The sequence below is a fragment of the Mesocricetus auratus genome, unplaced genomic scaffold (assembly GCF_017639785.1).
Source record: "Mesocricetus auratus isolate SY011 unplaced genomic scaffold, BCM_Maur_2.0 Super-Scaffold_100006, whole genome shotgun sequence".
Classification (NCBI taxonomy): Eukaryota; Metazoa; Chordata; class Mammalia; order Rodentia; family Cricetidae; genus Mesocricetus; species Mesocricetus auratus.
In genome coordinates, this window is record NW_024429190.1 from 100,991,615 (window position 1) to 101,009,484 (window position 17,870).

The following is a 17,870-nucleotide window of genomic DNA, read 5'->3' on the forward strand; positions in this document are numbered from 1 at the left end:
TTAAACTCTTGAGGGAGCCAGGCCTGTTGGCACAGACCTGTAATCCCTACACTCAGGAGCCTGAAGCAGGAAAATTATGAGTTCAAGAACTGCCTAGGTGACCTAATGAGACCTTGTCTCAAAACAGAAGAATGAACTGGAGCTACAGCTCAGTGGATGAGCGTCCAAGGCTCTGAGCTCAGTCCCAGTGCTGTAAACTCTTGTGGGGTAATCCTGTGTGTTGTTATTCTTTTTGTTGTTGTTGTTGTTCTTTTTTTTCCAAATATTTTATTTATTTATTGTGTATACAGCCTTCTGCTTGCATGCCAGCAGAGGGCGCCAGATCTCATTCAAGGTGGTTGTGAGTCACCAAGTGGTTGCTGGGAATTGAACTCAGGACCTCTGGAAGAACAGTCAGTGCTCTTAACCACTGAGCCATCTCCCCAGCCCTGTGTGTTGTTATTCTTATGTCTGCTGCCAGCATATGTGATTCACTTTCTGGGTATCCTGACGTAGGAAACAGGAAATCAAGGACTCTGTCCTTAGTTATAATAAAATGTACATTTCCCCTCATGCTGTATAGGAAGCCCACCATCCGTTCCTCACTCGACAGTCAGCTTAATGCCTCCAAGCCACATGTTGACATCTGAGCCTCTCTGTGGGCGAGATCTGACACCTCAGCTTGGCCACCAAGCCCCCCTCTGCCTTGTCTCAACACCTGTCACCTCTGTGGCCTTCATGTCACGGCGCAGTCCAGGCCTCCTTCCTGCAGGAGACCGTCCTCCGCCTGGACGGGCACTCCCTCTTCTAGAGTCTTCTGCCATGTCCTCTCCCCGGCCCGCCGCCTGCCAAGGGTCTGTCTCGATCATCAGAGATAAATACGCCTGGGTGACAGGTACCACCACAGTTCTCCAGAGCCTGGCACAGTGCGTGGTGTGTAGCAAACATTCGAATGAAAAAAATTATTTTTGAGATGGGTCCTGTAGCTGAGTCTAGCTCCCAGCTCCTCTTTAACTGTTAAATCCACTCCAGCGGAAAGAGAACTTTGACAGGGCTGTGTGGGGAGACCGTCACGTGTGGAAATGTGAGCTGGAAGGGCTGCTGAGCTCTCAGTGAGAAAGTTAGTATTTTTTTGGTTTTTTGAGACAGGGTTTCTCTGTGTAGCTTTGGAGACTGTCCTGGACTCACTCTGTAGACCAGGCTGGCCTTGAACTCACAGAGATCCTCCTGTCTCTGCCTCCCGAGTGCTGGGATTAAAGGCATGAGCCACCAACGCCCGGCGCAAGTTACTATTTTTAATTTTTTGTTTTTCTTCGAGACAGGGTTTCTCTGCATGGCTTTGGAGGCTGCCCCAGAACTAGTTCTGTAGACCAGGCTGGCCTCGAACTCACAGAGATCCACCTGCCTCTGCCTCCCAAGTGCTGGGATTAAAGGTGTGGGTCACCAATGCCTGGCTTAGTATTTTTAATTTTTAAAAAGTTTTATGTGTGTGTGTGTGTGTGTGTGCACGCCTGTCTGTGTTGTATGTGCACCACTTGCATGCAAGTAGCCAGGGAGGCCAGAAGAGGGCATCAGTTCCCCATTACAGGTGGTTATAATCGACAGGATGTGAGTGAGGGAACCAAAGCCCAGTTGTAAGAACAGGTGACCCATCCCTCCGGCCCCTACGTAACACCGTTTGAACTTAATTAACACAGGTGGCATCGGTAGGGATTTTCCACCACACGGAGAGGGTGGGATAACAAAGTTTCTTGGGGGAAAGGTTGAGGGCTAGGGTTTGGACATGGACTGTGCCCTGGGCAATGTAGTACTAGTCCAGGGTGTGTGTTTCCTGAACGTCACGAGGTGGGGGGGGGGGGGGGGGGAAGCTCTGGTGAAGGAGCCTTCTTGAAACCAGAGTGGAAGGAAAGGGGGGTCTGTTCAAGATGCCCTATTTCTGGCCCCAAAGGTGAGCTGTGGGCCAATGAGAGCTTGCAGCCAGCAGCAAAGGGGGCTTTGAGGGATGTCCATCCGCCTGGGAGAGGAATTCTGAGCACTTCTTTCTAGCCAGGGATGCCAACAGGGATGGTGGCTCCTACTGGAAGATCTGTCATCTTCATCCTTTCCTGTGGGGGGAGGCAGTTAGTGCTCAGGCAGGGGTCATTAGGAACTCTCAGAGCCTGTTCCTGTGCCTTAGCCAGCAGCCCCTGGCGGCCCATCTCCAGCCCCTGGCGGCCCATCTCCATGAACGAGGGCGGCTCCATCTAGGTCAGTATCTACATCTGACAAGTGGGAGCCATGCAGGTATACATGTATTGGACTGCTGAGAATGCCAAATTCCATCAGACGCCTAAAACGGTTCTGGGCCAGGTGTCATGTAGAAGCAACCAGTGAGGTTTTTTTGTTAATTTTCAGCCCGGAGCTTACAGTTCCATGACAGCCCAGAAACTACCGTTTCCTCTACAGCATTCACTAGTCCTGATTTTATGAAGTTCTGAGAATGAATTAATTTCCGAAAGTTGCTTTATTTAGATTCTTAGGTTTATTTCTTCATGGGTAGTCCAGGCCGCTGTTGGTTTGGAGCAACCCCCTAACTGTGCCCAGCGCTTACTTTACAAACCCTCGATTACCGAGAACCTGCTGTGCCCATGCCATCTCCATTTTCCAACTCCAGACAGAGAGAAAGGTAAATTGGACAAAGCCTAGCATGACCAAGATTAATCCCGGCGGCGCGGGTGGAGGCTCCGTGCACACACAGGCTTGGGTCCAAGCTCGCCGGCTGCTCTTCTGTGCGCTAGTGAACTCTTCAGTCCTCTTTGGATGGCAGAGGGCGTCGTCGTAAAGGTCCTCCTCCTTGCCCTCCAGGGATCCTGCAGCCAGGCGTGAGACGCGAGGGCACCCAGCCTCAGCTGCAAGTCTTCCGAGGCTAGGTCGGTTCTCAGCCGGCTGCCAGGCCTGCCCCAGGGGGGTCCCAGGCCCGCCTCCCGCCCACGTGGCCCGCCCGGCCTCCTCGGCTCCGGCCCCGCCCCGCCCCGGGGAGCCGTCCCCGCAGTCCCCGCCGCGGCCCTGAGCTCTAGCCAGGCAGGGCCCAAGCAGCGAGACGCACATCGCGCGGCGCGACCCTCCCTTCACCCGTCGCCCCCGCCGTAGTAGGGTCCCACGGCCACCCTAGGGCGCGCCGAGTGGACAGCGCCACCACCTGCCTCTGCCAGCCTCTGCTCCTGCCGGGGACCCTAACTTCGGTCCCCTGGTAGCCCCTGGGAGAAAGTTCCCGGAGCTACTTCCGGGGAAAGAGGCGCCACCTGTCTGGGGCACACCCTTTTGCCGAGTTTCTCCAGGTCAGTGTCTCTGGCCGCTTGGCAAGGGCCAGGGCGCCGCCACCGCCAGCTGAGATCCTGAAACCGGAGACCGCATCTTTTAAAACCGAGCAGTGGACCGTCCTGAAATGGAAGGCGCCCGCCCAGGGCTGAAGGTGATCAAGCATGCCTGGTAGTCGGAGACCGGTGAGTATTTTCTGAGGGTGGTTCGTGGATGCGGTTCCCGAGGGCTTTGCGTGGTGGAGGGCTGCCCTTGGGCTATAGCAGCGATCTCATCCTGGCTGGAAGGTTGCGGGAACAGAGCGACTTGTTCCTGGAGAACTTGGCTGGCTTGGTTTCTAGCCTGGACCAGGCTTGCTTCCAGACTCTGGCAAGGATGTGAGCAGTTGCCCGGAACGCACCGGTGCAGACTGGAAGCGTTTCCTGATTACACAGGTGTACGAGCACCTTGTTCCCTGGAGCGTGGAAGAGTGCCTTTTCTGTGTTGGCTGTGCCACGATTATGTACGAGCAGGAGCTTTAAACGCTCCATAAGGTTACGGGCCCATCGTACTGATTGGCTGCAGGTGAATGCTGTCCCTGTGGGCGGTGGTCTTGTTATGGCCGACGATGTCCGCGTCATAGCGGTCTCACATCTTCTGCTTCCCAGTAAGGTGACACGCAGGACAGTGTCCCTTCTTCTGCCGCTTGGGATCTGACCTTATGTGTCCAGCCCCACAGGGCCCTGGATCAGATTAGAAAACTTGGCTTTGCAAGAATGCCTCCTATCGCTAACCAGTTTGTGCAAGGTGTATCTGAGAATGTGGCGTTAGGCATGACCTTTGTCAAAGGATATCGCTGAGCAGAGGGTCTTGGATGCTCTGGAAACAATGGGTGTTTGCCTTTGGGGGTCAGAACGGATGAGACTTCTCTTGAATTCCACCTAGCGTTGGGGCCCTAACCAGCTGACAACCTCTCTCTGAGCGCCCAGTCTATTTAAGGGTCCAGGGGTCTGCTGTGTCTTGATCTCTGTCATCCTTTCATCTAAGTTGGAATGAATATCCTCTTGCATCGTTGGTGTCTTCCTGGGCTGCACCTGTTTAGTTTCTTTCTTCACACAAGAGTGCTGAACCAAGGGTCCTGGGATCCTCTTGAAATTGACACCCCAAGAGGCCTGTGTGCCACAGGCGTGGATTCTGAACCACTCATGGGTAACGACAGGTCCTCACCCCTCTCTAGGACAGACCCACATTTTTAGGGAGTGCAGATGGTACCGGTGAGCTGCTGTGTGTATCTGGTCAGAACACACTTACACATGGGAGATTCATGTCAGCCCAAACTCGAGAAATTCTGACCAAGTGACTGACTGGGCAAAGACAATGGCAGGCCCTGGGTTAGGGATCTTAAGCATTTATGGGGCCTGTAGGATAGGGTGCAACTAATGAAAGTCTGAGTTTGGGGTGTCTAAGCCCCCCAAATGCTGGAATTCCATTCGTGAGCCACTGGTTCCCAGGTTGAGAGCCTTTAAAAGCAGTAGCGCTAAAATCCTCTAATGGCAGGGAGCTTAAAGCCTTCTGGCCTAGGTGGTTCCCTTGAAAGAAAGTGGGGACAAAGGGTCAGAGTCCTGTGGCCCTCTGATGAGGACAAGCTGTGACCTCCAGGCTTGGGCTGCTCTTATCCTTCCTGCCTGTTTTACTTCCTGATTGTCCTTCCATCCATATCTATCCAAGGTGGTTGTTTACACTTCTTGCTGACCCTGAGGTCCCTGTGCCCTAACCAGAACTCAGGATGCCACTGAGCCCTGTGTGAGCGTGGATGGAGGGGAATGGGGGGGCCCGGCAAGTGAGGAGGTGCTCAGGAGGGTCAGGGGTTCAAGGCCAGCCTGTTTCCAGAAACCAAGATGGGTGGTGGGAAAGGTACAGGGGGAAAAAAAAAGCCAAAGGTTATCGCCATAATTCAGAAGTCCTCAAGGCCAAACTGTGTATCACTCTGGCCCCTGATACTGCATTGGGGGTGGGGAGGGGGGGCTTTGGGTTTTTGTTTTCTATATTTGCATTTCCTGTTCTTTCACTGATCTTTTCTGAATTACTCTTTAATCAGCTTATTCATTGTCATCTTTATTGTGTACTTGCTGAAAATTAGCTTTGGATCCATTTTTTAAAGGTTTTCTGCAAGTATTCTCTGATTTGTGTTGCCGGTGTCTATAATCAGAGAGAGGGGAAATGGAGTAGCTGTGTGCGGTTCTGATTCATTGACATTTCTTCTTGGGAGATATATACACACACGGGGGGGGGGACTGGGAAGTAGTATTTTATTTGTTTGTTTTGTTTTGAAACAGAGTCTTGATACATAGCCAGGCTGACCTCGAACTGTCCATCCTTCTGGTTCAGCCTCTCCAGTGCTGGGATTACAAGCATATACCACTAAGCCTTTGCCAAAGGTTGTTCTTGTGTTTGCTTTATTTGAGATAGGGCCTCTCTCTGTGGCTTGGGGTAACCTGGCACTCACCGTGAGCCCAGGCTTGCCTTGACTTTGTGGTAATCCTCCCAGCTGATCCTCTCAAATTCTAGGATACCAAGGATACACCATCATGGTTGCTCTTGTGTCTCCCCGGGGGCTTGAACCAGGTAGTTTAGCTTGCTGACTTCATTCTGTCAAGCAGAGCTCTGGAGGACTTGGAGGAGACTCTAGCTGAGTCCCCGTTGTCCAGAGCATGGGCAGTGTTCTTCCCACTGGAGTCGGTAGTCCGTGGCGCAGGCAACTAGACGTAGGGATGACCCGAGAGTGACGGTGACATGGAAATGGCAGTAGGGAGGGGTCCCCAAATGGTGGCACGCAGGCACATGATTTGGTGAGAGAGTGTCTCTTTGAGAAGGTACACTTGAGCAGAAGCCTAGATGTGTCAGCCTGGGAATACATAGGCAATGACAACGCCTATGGTGCCCAAGGATGGCCTTTCTTTCTTTCTTTCTTTTTTTTTTTTTTTGTCTTTTTTTTTTTTTTTTTTTTTTTTGAGACAGGACTTCTCTTTGTGTAACTCTAGCTATCCTGGAACTCACTCTGTAGCCCAGGCTGGCCTTGAACTCACAGAGATCCGACTGCCTCTGTCTCCCAAGTGCTGGAACTAAAGGTGTGCGCCACCACCGCCCGGTGCGGTTTTTCCTTTTTCTAGACAGGGTTTTTCTGTGTAGCCCTGGCTGTCCTGGAACTCAGTGTGTAGACCAGGCTGGCCTAAAACTCAGAGATGCACCCGCCTCTGCCTCCTGGGTGCTGAAATTAAAGGCGTGCACCACTCCATGAATACGTGTGTGCGAATAGAACCTCGCATGTCTGTTCTGACACTATTGCTTCTGCCTTCTGAATGCTGGCATTACAGGTACGAGCGACCTCACCTAGTTCACATGATGCTGGGGATTGCACACATGGCTCTGCATGCCGGGGAAACTGAGCCACATCTTCAGCGGGCTGCCACCTCCTGAGCACAGGGCCAGTCTGGTTGCCTTGAGAAGGGGGAGGGAAGGAGGCAGTGTGGGAAGAGGCTCTTCCCTGGTCCTGGGGAGGCAATGGCGCACTATGACTTCGTGTGGGGATGCTAGCACCTTCCCCGACCACGGCCGTCAGCTCTGCAGCCTTGCAGAGACAGACGGATCTTCCCAGGTGGTTTACTGGGAGGCAGTGACCTCAGAGGAGAAGTTGGCTCTAAAGGTCTCCTGGCGGTCTCAGTGCACAGCCCTCTGCCCCTGGTTGGGGTCCCGAGCTGGCAGTGGCGTGATGCTGGCAGCCCGTGAAGAGTCACGGGATGTGGGGGATGCCTGGACCTCTGGGCAGCCATAGAACACGAGGCTGGAGGAGTCGGTGCACATCTCCCAACCTTTCAAAGGTTGAGGCAAAGGCAGACGTGCAGCCAAGTCAAACCCAGCATGCCCCGGAAAGGCAGGCTGTCACAGGTGGCCAGATTTGGAGGACAGAGGACGGTCACAGTCTCTGAGGGTCATGCATCCCTGACACCTGGCAGCCTCCATGCTTTCCATGGTCTTTAGCTGCCTCCCAACCATAGTCATCATCAAAATAGCCTAGGGAGAGCCTTGCTGCGGAGGCAAGAACCTCAGGGGCAGCCTCCCTCCTCCTAGCCGCTGTCCCTGTTCCATGCCTGTTCTTTTACTCCAGTCAGCTTCTAGAATGCCGCACTGCCCCGCCCCGTGTCTGTCTCCTCCCCTTTTTCCTTTTGGCTAAAAAACAAATAATACTCTTCAGCACAATCCATTCTGACCGTATTTGTGCAACGTATAACTAAAAGTTGTAGAGTAGAGCCAGGTATAGCCCTGCGTGCCTGGGGTGGGGGGGAGATCAGGAGTTCAAGGTCATCCATCCTTGGCTACAGATTGCGTTTGAATTTGAAGCTGTCCTGAGTTCCTTAACAGCCTGTGACTATCACATGAAAGCTGTAAAATAAAAAAATGAAATTCCTCTTCTTCCACTGAAGTTGCGTCTAGTGAAAATGAGTGTGTATGCTTACACGTGGATGGGCGTACCTGTGGGCATCCTTGTGTGTATGTGTGTGTGTGTGTGTGTGTTTGTGTGTACATGTGTACGTACATGTGCCATTGTTTGAGTGCGGAGAGCAAAGAACAACTTGTGAAATGGGTTCTCTCTCCTTCTACCTTGTGGGATTAGGGGCTTGAACTCGTGTCGTCAGGCTTGATGGTAGGTGCCTTTGCCTACTGAGCCATCTCCAAAAACTGTCAAACTGGCATCATTTGTATGCATTACTCAGCAACTAATTCTTCTCCATTTACCTAGTGCTTTCTCTGTCCACTTGTAGGTAAAACTTCACATAAATGTGTGTGAGCATATATTTGATTTCTCCTGGGTGCATGCAGAGCTGCTGAGTTATTTATTTATCTATCTATCTATCTATCTATCTATCTATCTATCTATCTATCTATCTATCTATCTATTGGTGGTGCTGAGGGTTGAATTCAGGGGCTCCCCTGTATTCCAGGCAAGTGCTCCGTGCTTAGCTGCATACCCAGAACAAGCTACTCGGTCATATGGTAACTGCACTTGAGAAACACAGCTGCCCGTGTTTCCCAAAGTGATGGCAGCAGTTCCCAGCCCCGCACTAGGGAATGAGAGTGTAGGGTTCTCCTCGTCCTGATCACTATGTGTGGTGCGTCTTTGTGATCACCGGTGGCTGGCGGGTAGTTTTGACTCGAAGTCCCCTGACGGCCCCTGGTGTGCATAGAGCACCTCGATGTGCTTGCTGGCCACTTGGTGTAGCATCCTTCGGGGAGCGTGTCTGTTGTCCACTTAAAGATTTATTTCTGCTATTTATTTTGCGTGTGCATATGCATGCAGCACGTGGAGCCTGTTCTCTCTTCCCATGTGTCTGTGGGTCCCAGGGATCAAGCTCAGGTTGCCAGGCTTGCTTGGAAAGCACCTTTATGCACAGGCCATTTTGCTGTCTCTCTTGCTCATTTTAAAACTGGGCTATGCATCTGTTTACTCTGAGCTATAAGGGTTCTTATGTATTCCGGGTTCAACCCCATCAGGTAAGTGCTTTTCTTCTCTTCTTCTCCTTCTCCTCCTCCTTTTTGTATTCTTTCCTCTTTCTTTCAAACAACAAGGTTCTAATTTTTGTAGCCCTGGCTGTCCTGGAACTTGCTCAGTAGACCAGGCTGGTCTTGAACTCAGAAATCCGCCTGCCTCTACCACCCGAGTGCTGGGATCAGAGGTGTGTGCTATTACCGCCTGACTATATTTTTTAAATCTTGCTTCAGCTTTTAGTATCATATCATACTTAAGAAAACTTGGCTTAATCTAAGTAGGTTTATGCCTACATTTAATCTAAGAGTTTTATATTTCAGCTCTGAGAGTTAAGTTTTGACCCGTTGGGTTAACATTTGTGGGGTGTGAAGTAGGGGTTCAGTCTTCCTTCCTTCCTTTCTTCCTTCCTTCCTTCCCTTCCTCTCCCTTCTTCCTTTCTTCCCTATCTATCTATCTGTCTGTCTATCTATCTATCTGTCTGTCTGTCTGTCTGTCTATCTATCTATCTTGAGACTAGGACTATCTCTGTAGCCCTGGCTGCCCTAGAACTCTCCATGTTTATCAGGCTGGTCTTTAACTCATAGAGATCTGTTTGCCTCCCAAATTCTGGGACCAAAGGTGTGTACCACCACACCCAACCCCCTCCAGCCCCAACCCCCAACCCCATAATTTCATTCTTTGCATATGAATATCAAGAGACTGAGCTAGGAGGATCACTTAAGCCCCAGAGTCTGTGGTCAGCCTGGGCTGCATTGCAAGACTGTCTTTAAACTCAAAAAACTGCCAGGCCTAGTGGTGCACACTTAATCCTAGCACCGAGGAGGCAGAAACTGGTGTATGTCTGTAAGCCCAAGGCTAGCCTGCTTTGCATAGTGAGTTCCAGGCTAACCAGGGCCCTGTGCCAAATAAAAACAAAGCCCACAGAGTAGTCTTTCTCTGGTGAACTGTTTTTATACCTACTGGCCGTAAAAGCAAGCATGTCTGTCCCCTGATGGGTGTGTCTCCTACGCTAATGCTGCCTTGTGTGTTGTTTGGGCTGCGGCTTTATAGTAAGTTTTAGCTCAGAAAGTATGACTGCTCCAATGTAGTCTTTTTTCAACCTGTTACTCCATGCCTGCTGCAAGTTATTTAGGGTCAGCTTGCTGGTGTCTACAAAAAGGCAGTTGGGATTTTTTTAAACAATTATTTTTTTTTCATGCTTGTGCTGGTGTCTCTGTGTACCTGTGCCACATGTGTGTGGGTGCCCCCGAAGAGGCCAGAAGAGGGCCTTGGATCCCCTGGCACTGGAGTTACGGGATGTTGTGAGGTGCCTGAGGTAGGTCTGGGAAGCACACCGGGGTCCTCTGGAACAGAAGCGAGCCCTCTTGAACTGCTGAGTCATCTCTTTGGCCCACAGCTGAGATTTTGGCAGTTCTGTGGACAGCGTAGGTAGCTTGGGGGACGTTTTGTCGGTTTAGCCTGGAGCCAGGAGTGCTTTTCCCTGGGAGTGTGGCCACTCACTCAGCTCCTCCGGTCACCAACAGTGAGGAAGAGACACTGAGAGACAGCCCGTCCAGGCTCTGCTGGCACCCATGTTTCTTGCCTCTTCCTTGTTGAAAACAGTGACCCTGTGTAGTCAGTGCCGAGTCCAGGGATGCAGCCCTTGGATGTTTCCACCAACTTCTGAGTTGGTGAGGTGGAAAGTGGAGCGGGCACTGCAGGGACCTCGTAGCCTGTCACTCCTCCTCTCAGCCTGGAGAAGGGTCGCCCTGCTGCAACCAGCTGCGAGTGAGGGTTGGACGACTCGCTTTATCGGTGTGTAGGCAGGATTTCACTCAGGGAAAGCAGCTTTTGTGTCCCACTTTGAACAATGGAGTAAAAATAATGGAAGAATAATATCACACATCGGACGTTCAGTTTGTACTCCTGCATGTGCTTATGTGTTCCAGATGTGTTCTGGCACACATCAGATTTTATTCTTAAGGGATTAAAACATAAGTGACTGCATTCCCATCATGGGGAAGAAACCCCTCCCCCCACCTCTTTTTTGGAACGTTTGTTTTCCAAATTTAAGTAACAGTTTTGGAAACTACAATTGACACTTTGAGTTTACTCACCCTGCTTTACAGGGAGGCGCACTGCTATTTTAAACAAAAGCATTGCTTTGTGTGTGCTGTGTGTGGTTTGAGTTATTTGTCATTGTTCTCAAACGTGCAATTAAAAAATACTAATGGGGGCTGAGATTTTCATTTGTTTCTGGAGGACAGTAGTTAGGTGCAATAGGAATTGTTTTGAAATCTTCAGAAATCTCAGCTCTTCTGGTGTAGCAGATCCCCTTCCCTTAAGCTGTCACAACAGGCGGGATTTCCACCCTGCAGTCAGGGGGTGGGTGTGCATGGAAACTTAGGGGAAAAACACAATGATACAATCCAGCCCCAAAACAAGGAAGCTTGTCACACAGCCGAAGTCTGGCACCTTAACTCTTCTTGCCCAGCCTAGAAGGTTCAGCTAAATGACCTCGGGTAACCTCCCTCTATGACACATCTCCCAAAGGGGTGGGGAGGAGAGTTTCTCTCCAGCATGACTTTAGTTTTTTACAAAAGGCCTTTGCGTGCAGCCTTGCAAACTCTAGTGATTTTTCTCAGCAAACGACTTGCATTTGGTATGTCCTGGGCCAGCATTGTGAGTCAGAAGACATTTAGATGACCACCCAGGTTCTTTTGAGGTGAGAGACCCAGCAAGCCAGGGGAGGGAGATGCCCGGTTCTGCAGTATAGACGGATGCAGATGCCAGTGGCCCTGCTTCACGGCACGAATGGATGTCACTTGAGAAAGTTAGCTCATCATCTTTTAGAGTCAGATGGTAATGCTGTTGCTACCGTATTTCATTTAGTAGGTGGTAGGGTGGCTTCTCACATGCTGCCTACTGGGGCCTGTCGTAAGAGGTCCATCGAGGCTGCAATCGCATGTGTGCGCACACACGCGTCTGCCTAAAGCAAAACATCAACGAGGTAGCACTTACGTGCTGTCATCTGATGGTTCTTTTTCTGTACTCGTCTATTGCTGTCTTCTCGTCATCATTTTTACTTTTGAATTGTGGTCATTGATGCCACTGAATTTATTCACAAATGAGTCAAAATGCACTCTTTGAAAAATACCATGCTAGGCAGTCTACTGTTACAGGGATTTTCATCCAATCCTCTCGCCAATTGCATGGAGCAAGTATTTTTATTCCTAGTCTGCAGGTGGGGAAACTGAGGCACAGAAAGAGAACTTGTCCAGGGTTGTGCTGCCAGTGAGAGGAGCTCAGACTTTTATTTTCCTTTTTAGCCTTTTGAGACAATGTTTTACCAGGTAATTCAGGCTGGCCTTGAACTTGGCGTAAGTTACAACTCAGCCTTGCAAACGGTGAGTGGAAGTGTGTATCCCAACACCTGCTTCTGAACTTGGATTTGAACCCAGAAAGCTGGAGTCCTATTAGAGGTTCAAAACATGCCCAAAGCAGGCCCTGGGGAGGGAGGTCGGCGAGGGGGAGTGGAGGGGGGGTGTCTCAGCCCCAGAACCAGGAAAAACAAAGTGGTTAATGATCTGAATCCGAGTTACATACCTGCTGTTGTAGAATGTTATTCTAAGGTGTGTGACTTTTGTTTATGCTGCATTTGTTTAACTCTGAGAAACTGTGATTCTTTGTCTGTCTAAAACACCTGATGGTCTAAAAGAGCTGAATGGCCAGTAGCGAGGCAGGAGCAAGGATAGGTGTGGCTGGCCGGCAGAGAGGATAAGTGAGGGAGAGGAGGAGCAAGAACAAGGAGAGGAGGACTTCAGGGGCCAGCCACACAGCCACACAGCCACCCAGCAAAACACAGGCAGCCACCCAGGCAGCCACGCAGCCACACAGGTAGCCACACAGCCACACAGGCAGCCACACAGCCACACAGGCAGCCACCCAGCCACACAGCCACCCAGCCGCACAGCCACCCAGCAAAACACAGGCAGCCACCCAGCCGCACAGGCAGCCACACAGCCACACAGCCACACAGCCACCCAGCCACCCAGCCACACAGCCACACAGCCACCCAGCCGCACAGGCAGCCACCCAGCTGCACACACAGGCAGCCATGGAAAAAGAAGTAAAGAAAGATATACAGAAAAAGAGAAGGGAAAGAGTCCAGAGGCAAAGGTAGTGGGGATAGTTTAACTTAAAAGCTGGCTAGAAACAAGCCAAGTTAACTAAGAATAAGCCTCCGTGTGTGATTTATTTGGGAGCTGGGTGGCGGGTCCCTCAAAAAGCCAGATGAGTTGCTGTGAATTGGAGAGAACTAGTCACAGCATTGCTAAGAGATGTGACCAGTCACCCGTTTAAGATTGTATGCAAACAACAGTGCACACACGGTGAGAACCTGAGCAAAATGTAGACAGACACTTTTCTGTGTTTGCCCTATTTTATGGGTTTTTAATCTTGTTCATCTAATGGCTTGGAATTTCATGCATGTTCTGGCCCTTAGCGATAGTTCTGATAGAAATCACATGTTTTCAGTATCAGTATCTAGAGAGAGAAGAACTAGTGGGGCATCTAAGTCTATCAGCTTATTTTATTTTATTTTCGAGTCAGGGTTTCTCTGTGAAGCTCTGTAGACTGGCTGACCTTGAACTCACAGTGATCCACGAGCCTCCGCCTCCCAAGTGCTGGGATTAAAGGCGTGTGCTTCCATGGCCAGGCTATTTACTGAGAGGTTTACTTTAAGGAATTGCTTAGATGATTGTGGAGACCCCATAAGTGTGAAATTTGTAGTGTGGCCAGCAAGCTAGGGACCCAGGGAAGTGCTGAAGTCACAGTCTGTCAAGGTTCCCTCTTGTTTGGGTGGGTCAGTCAGTTTCTGTCAAGTGTCTTAACTGGTTGAACGAGGTTATCCCCTACTTTGGAGAATAAATACGCTTTATGATAAAACCCCTGTTTTTTGTTTGTTTTGTTTTTATTTTTTTGTTTTTGGTTTTGGTTTTTCAAGACAGGGTTTCTCTGTATTTCTTTGGAGCCTGTCCTGGAACTTGCTCTGTAGACCAGGCTGGCTTCGAACTCACAGAGATCCGCCTGCCTCTGCCTCCCGAGTGCTGGGATTAAAGGCGTGCGCCACCAACGCCAAGCTTGGAGCCCCACCTCTTAAAATTTTTATTTTGGTGGCTGGAGAGATGGCTCAGAGGTTGAGCACTGACTGCTCTTTCAGAGGTCCTGGGTTCAATTCCCAGCACCCACATGGTGGCTCACAACCATCTATAACTGTAATCTCAGGGGATCAGATGACCTCTTCTGGTGTTCAGACAAAAGATCCGTATACATAAACAAATAAAATTTATTTTATTATTATTTTTGGAAATTTCCTACGTGAGCACCACATCATTTCCTTCAGCTCCTCCCACGTCCCCCACCCCCTCTCTCTTTCCTAACTGCTTCTTTAACTATTATTACTACATATACACATTCATATGTAAATATAACCCACCGAGTCCATTTTGCGTTGCTCATACGTATACATTCTTAGGTCTGACCACTTGGAACTGGGTAGCCCATGGGACACTTGTTTCTGGAGAAGACTGATTTTCACGCTCTCAGCAGCCATTAGTCACTTGTAGCTCTTCACCTAGGGCGGGGGCCTTTTGAGGTTCCCCCCATCGGTGTTGATGTGCCGTTTTGTGGCGCACTTGTGCAGGGCCCCGTTGAGGTGACGGCGTCATTATGCCTTCCATGGGCGCAGCTGTCTGTCATGTGCGGAAAACACTACCTCACAGCGGATATCCTGGGCCCTCCGGTCCTTACGATCCTACTACCCTGTCTCCCGTTATGTTCCCTGAGTTTAGATGTAAGAACTGTGCTGTTGGTGTATCAGTGTCCCTCGGTCCCTCTGCACTTTGACCAGTTGAGAGCTTCTGCGGTGGTCTCTGTTGGCAGCGAAAGGCAGCTTCTTTGGCGAGCGGCAAGAGCCGCACGTCTGTGCGAATATGGGGACCACTATTTAGAATGCAGTTGGGAATTGTACTTGTTTAGGAAAGTGTCAGTAGCAGGTTCTCTCCTGGGGTCTACGATCTCATCGTCCGTAGGCGGTTGGCTAGCTGAGTAGGATTTTTAATTGCATTTCTCCTTTGGCGACTGGTATCCTTCAGATGCTATGAGAGTTAGTCCTCAGGGAGGAGCACTCTAGGTCAGCTCCATGTCTGTTTCTCCATCTCCACCTTTTTATTTATTTATTTTTTTTGTTTTTACGAGACAGGGTTTCTCTGTATTGTTTTGGAGGCTATCGGTCCAGCCCAGCCTCGAACTCACAGAGATCTGCCTGCCTCTGCCTCCCGAGTGCTGGGATTAAAGGCGTGCGCCACCAACGCCCGGCTCCACCTTATTTTTTCAGACAGAGTTTCTTGTTGAACTCAGAGCTCACCAATTTGTCTAGACTGGCTGTCCCTGCCACCTTTCCTGGCACTGGGATTATAGGTGCACGCCACATGAGCATTGGGGATCCAAGTTCAGGTCTTCACGCTCACACAGAAGTCCGTTGTTACCCATGGCACCATTTCCTGAGCCCGCCCGCCTCTCCCATCTTAACTCTTTTTGTATGTGCAGTTCAGTGGCGTTAAATATGTTTACATTGTTGTATACATTTTCATCTTGGGAAATATCCACCCCCGCCCCCACCCACAAGCCCCCGGTGTCTCTTCTTATCTATGGATTGGACCCCTCCAGGAGTTTCATGTTAGGTTCTCCTCCCGCCTCGTGCCGCTCAGCAGCGTGCTTTGGAGACTGGTCCCCGCAGGAGCGAGTACCAGGTTGGCCTTTGTCTTCAGGACGCATTGGAGGATGTATTTCACATTCCATCGGAGCATGTGCCCGTGCCTGTTAGGCACCCGTCTGTTGACTACACTCAGATTGCCTCCACCTTTTGGTGACTCTGAGTAAAACTGCCATCCCATTTCCCTCTGAACTCACCAGTTTCATCAGCCTGAGCCTCCGTGTCCCTTTCCCAAAAGCCCCTTGCCAAGGTTTCTGGTGACTCGCATTGTACATCCCAGTGGCTTGCTCTCTGGTAAGGTGCGATCCGGCCACCACCAGCACTGTTTGGCGTGGCTGGTCACATTCTCCTCTTGAAGTCCTGTCTTTCCCAGCCTCCGGGATCCTCCCCTTTCCTCTTTCCCTGCTCTCGGTGACCAAGAGCTCCGCCCTTCGGGTTGCTCAGGCCTGAAACCCTAAGTGTCACTGTGGCGCTCAGCCCTTTCACAGTCTCTAACCTCTACTGTCAGATGAACCCAGACGTGGCTGCTGCTCACAGCCTGTGCTCTGCCCCCTGTACTGACCATTCCTCTCATCCAGTCACTGCTGGTCTCTCCACTGGTCCCCTGGCCTATGTCCTCACCTTTTTCCCCGCTGGTTCTTCTCACAGCCTCAGGAATCTTGCTAAAGACTTGGGAGGTCTCCACTCAGAACTTTCCAGTAGCTCGCACGTGCCAAAGCCCTAATGTGGCTGCCGACCCCGTGTGATCAGGCTGTGTTTCTCCTTCATTTAGAATCTTACTTAATTCTTCCCCTGTCCCAGCCACGTCAGCCTCGGTGTGGCTCCTCAGGTGGACACCTCCAGGCTGTAACGTGTGTTCTTCCCGCCAGCCTGGTCCCAGAGCTGTGTCAGTCCCAAATGAACACACAGGACACTATATTAATTATAAAGCTGTTGGCCGTTTGCTATTGTTTCTCATTGGCTAGCCCTGACTTAATTATTGACCCATAATTACTAATATATGTTTTTATAAGGTCTTATCTTACCAAGAACACAGAGTTGCGTACCCTCTTCCCGGGAATCACGTGGCGACGACTCCCTTCACTACATTTCCCAGAATCCTCCTAGACTCCTTGTCCCACCTATCTTGCTTCCCTGTTGGCCAACAGTGCTTTATTGACATATACACAGGACTTCCCCATCACCAGGCCGTCTCGTTTGTGGTTCCTCTTGAATGTATTTGTGGTTCTCTCTGCATATGACGGATGATTGAGGAGACCTGGGGGTACTAAGGGGTGGAGCACAGGTTCTGAGGGGTCCAGTTGAGGCGGTTGGAGTGGGGTCAGAAAGGGAAGAGCAAACTGAGGGGGACAGAGAGGAAGACGTGAGTGGGTAAGTGTCTTTGCAGCAGGTGTGAGACACATAGGGGGAAGACTGCCAGCTGCTGCTTTTCTCTGGTGCCTGAGTCCTGTTAGCGTGGCAGAGGCTGAGCATGGACTGCCCACGGGGTCCAGCAAACCCTCCTGTGGGCTTCGGTTCAAAGGGGTATGGCCACACTCACATTCCCATCAGCACCGTCACAGCATCCCCAGAGTCCGTGGTTGGGTAAGCGAACAAAGCGTACTGCAGACTACAATGAAATATTTATCAGCCTCATAGAATGGGAGTCGGACACTTGCCGCAGATGGATGGGCCCCCGAGGACACGACGCTGAGCGCCAGAAGCCAGGCAGCAAGGGGCGGATAATGTGAGATTCTGCTTAGGGAGGTACCAAGAAGTGGACCAATTCCGAGATGCAACAGGGAAGGCTACCTGGGATGGTGAAAATGTCTGGAAATGGATGGAGATCGTGATTGTACAACACTGCTGAACTGTGTGCTTACCGGGGGCTCTAGTGTGGCGTGGTTTGGATGGGAATGGCTCCCATAGCTCGTATGTGTGAGTACTTGGTCCCCTGATGAAGGACGTCCTCCTGTATATATGTTTCTCTTATTGGTCTATAAATAAAACACTGTTTGGCCAATAGGCAGTCAGGAAGCATAGGCGGGGCAACCAGACCAGGAGAAGGCTGGAAAATGGAAGACAGAGAGGGACCACAAAGAGATGCCATGTCGCTACGGGTAAGATAGAACATGCCGGTGTTCTCTGGTAAGACGAGGTCACGTAGAAATACATAGATTAGTAGTTATAGGTTAATAATTAAGAGAGAGCCGGCCAATAAGAAGCCCTAGCTATTGGCCAAGTAGTTTTATAAATAATATAGTGTCCGGGTGCTGAGTTGGGGCTAAATTGTTGCGGGACCAGGGGGGAAAGGAACTCCAGCTATGGCCCCCGGTT

General features: G+C 50.6%; 1 protein-coding gene across 1 annotated transcript in view; it reads left to right on the forward strand.

The window, feature by feature from the left end:
* The first annotated feature begins 3,021 nt into the window (after positions 1–3,021).
* Arhgef3 (Rho guanine nucleotide exchange factor 3) overlaps positions 3,022–17,870 on the forward strand; it is a 273,494-nt gene continuing 258,645 nt past the window's right edge. Inside the window, exon 1 of the mRNA XM_013118846.3 lies at positions 3,022–3,461. The gene's annotated coding sequence lies outside the window, so the exon portion shown is untranslated. The remainder of the gene's footprint in view (positions 3,462–17,870) is intronic.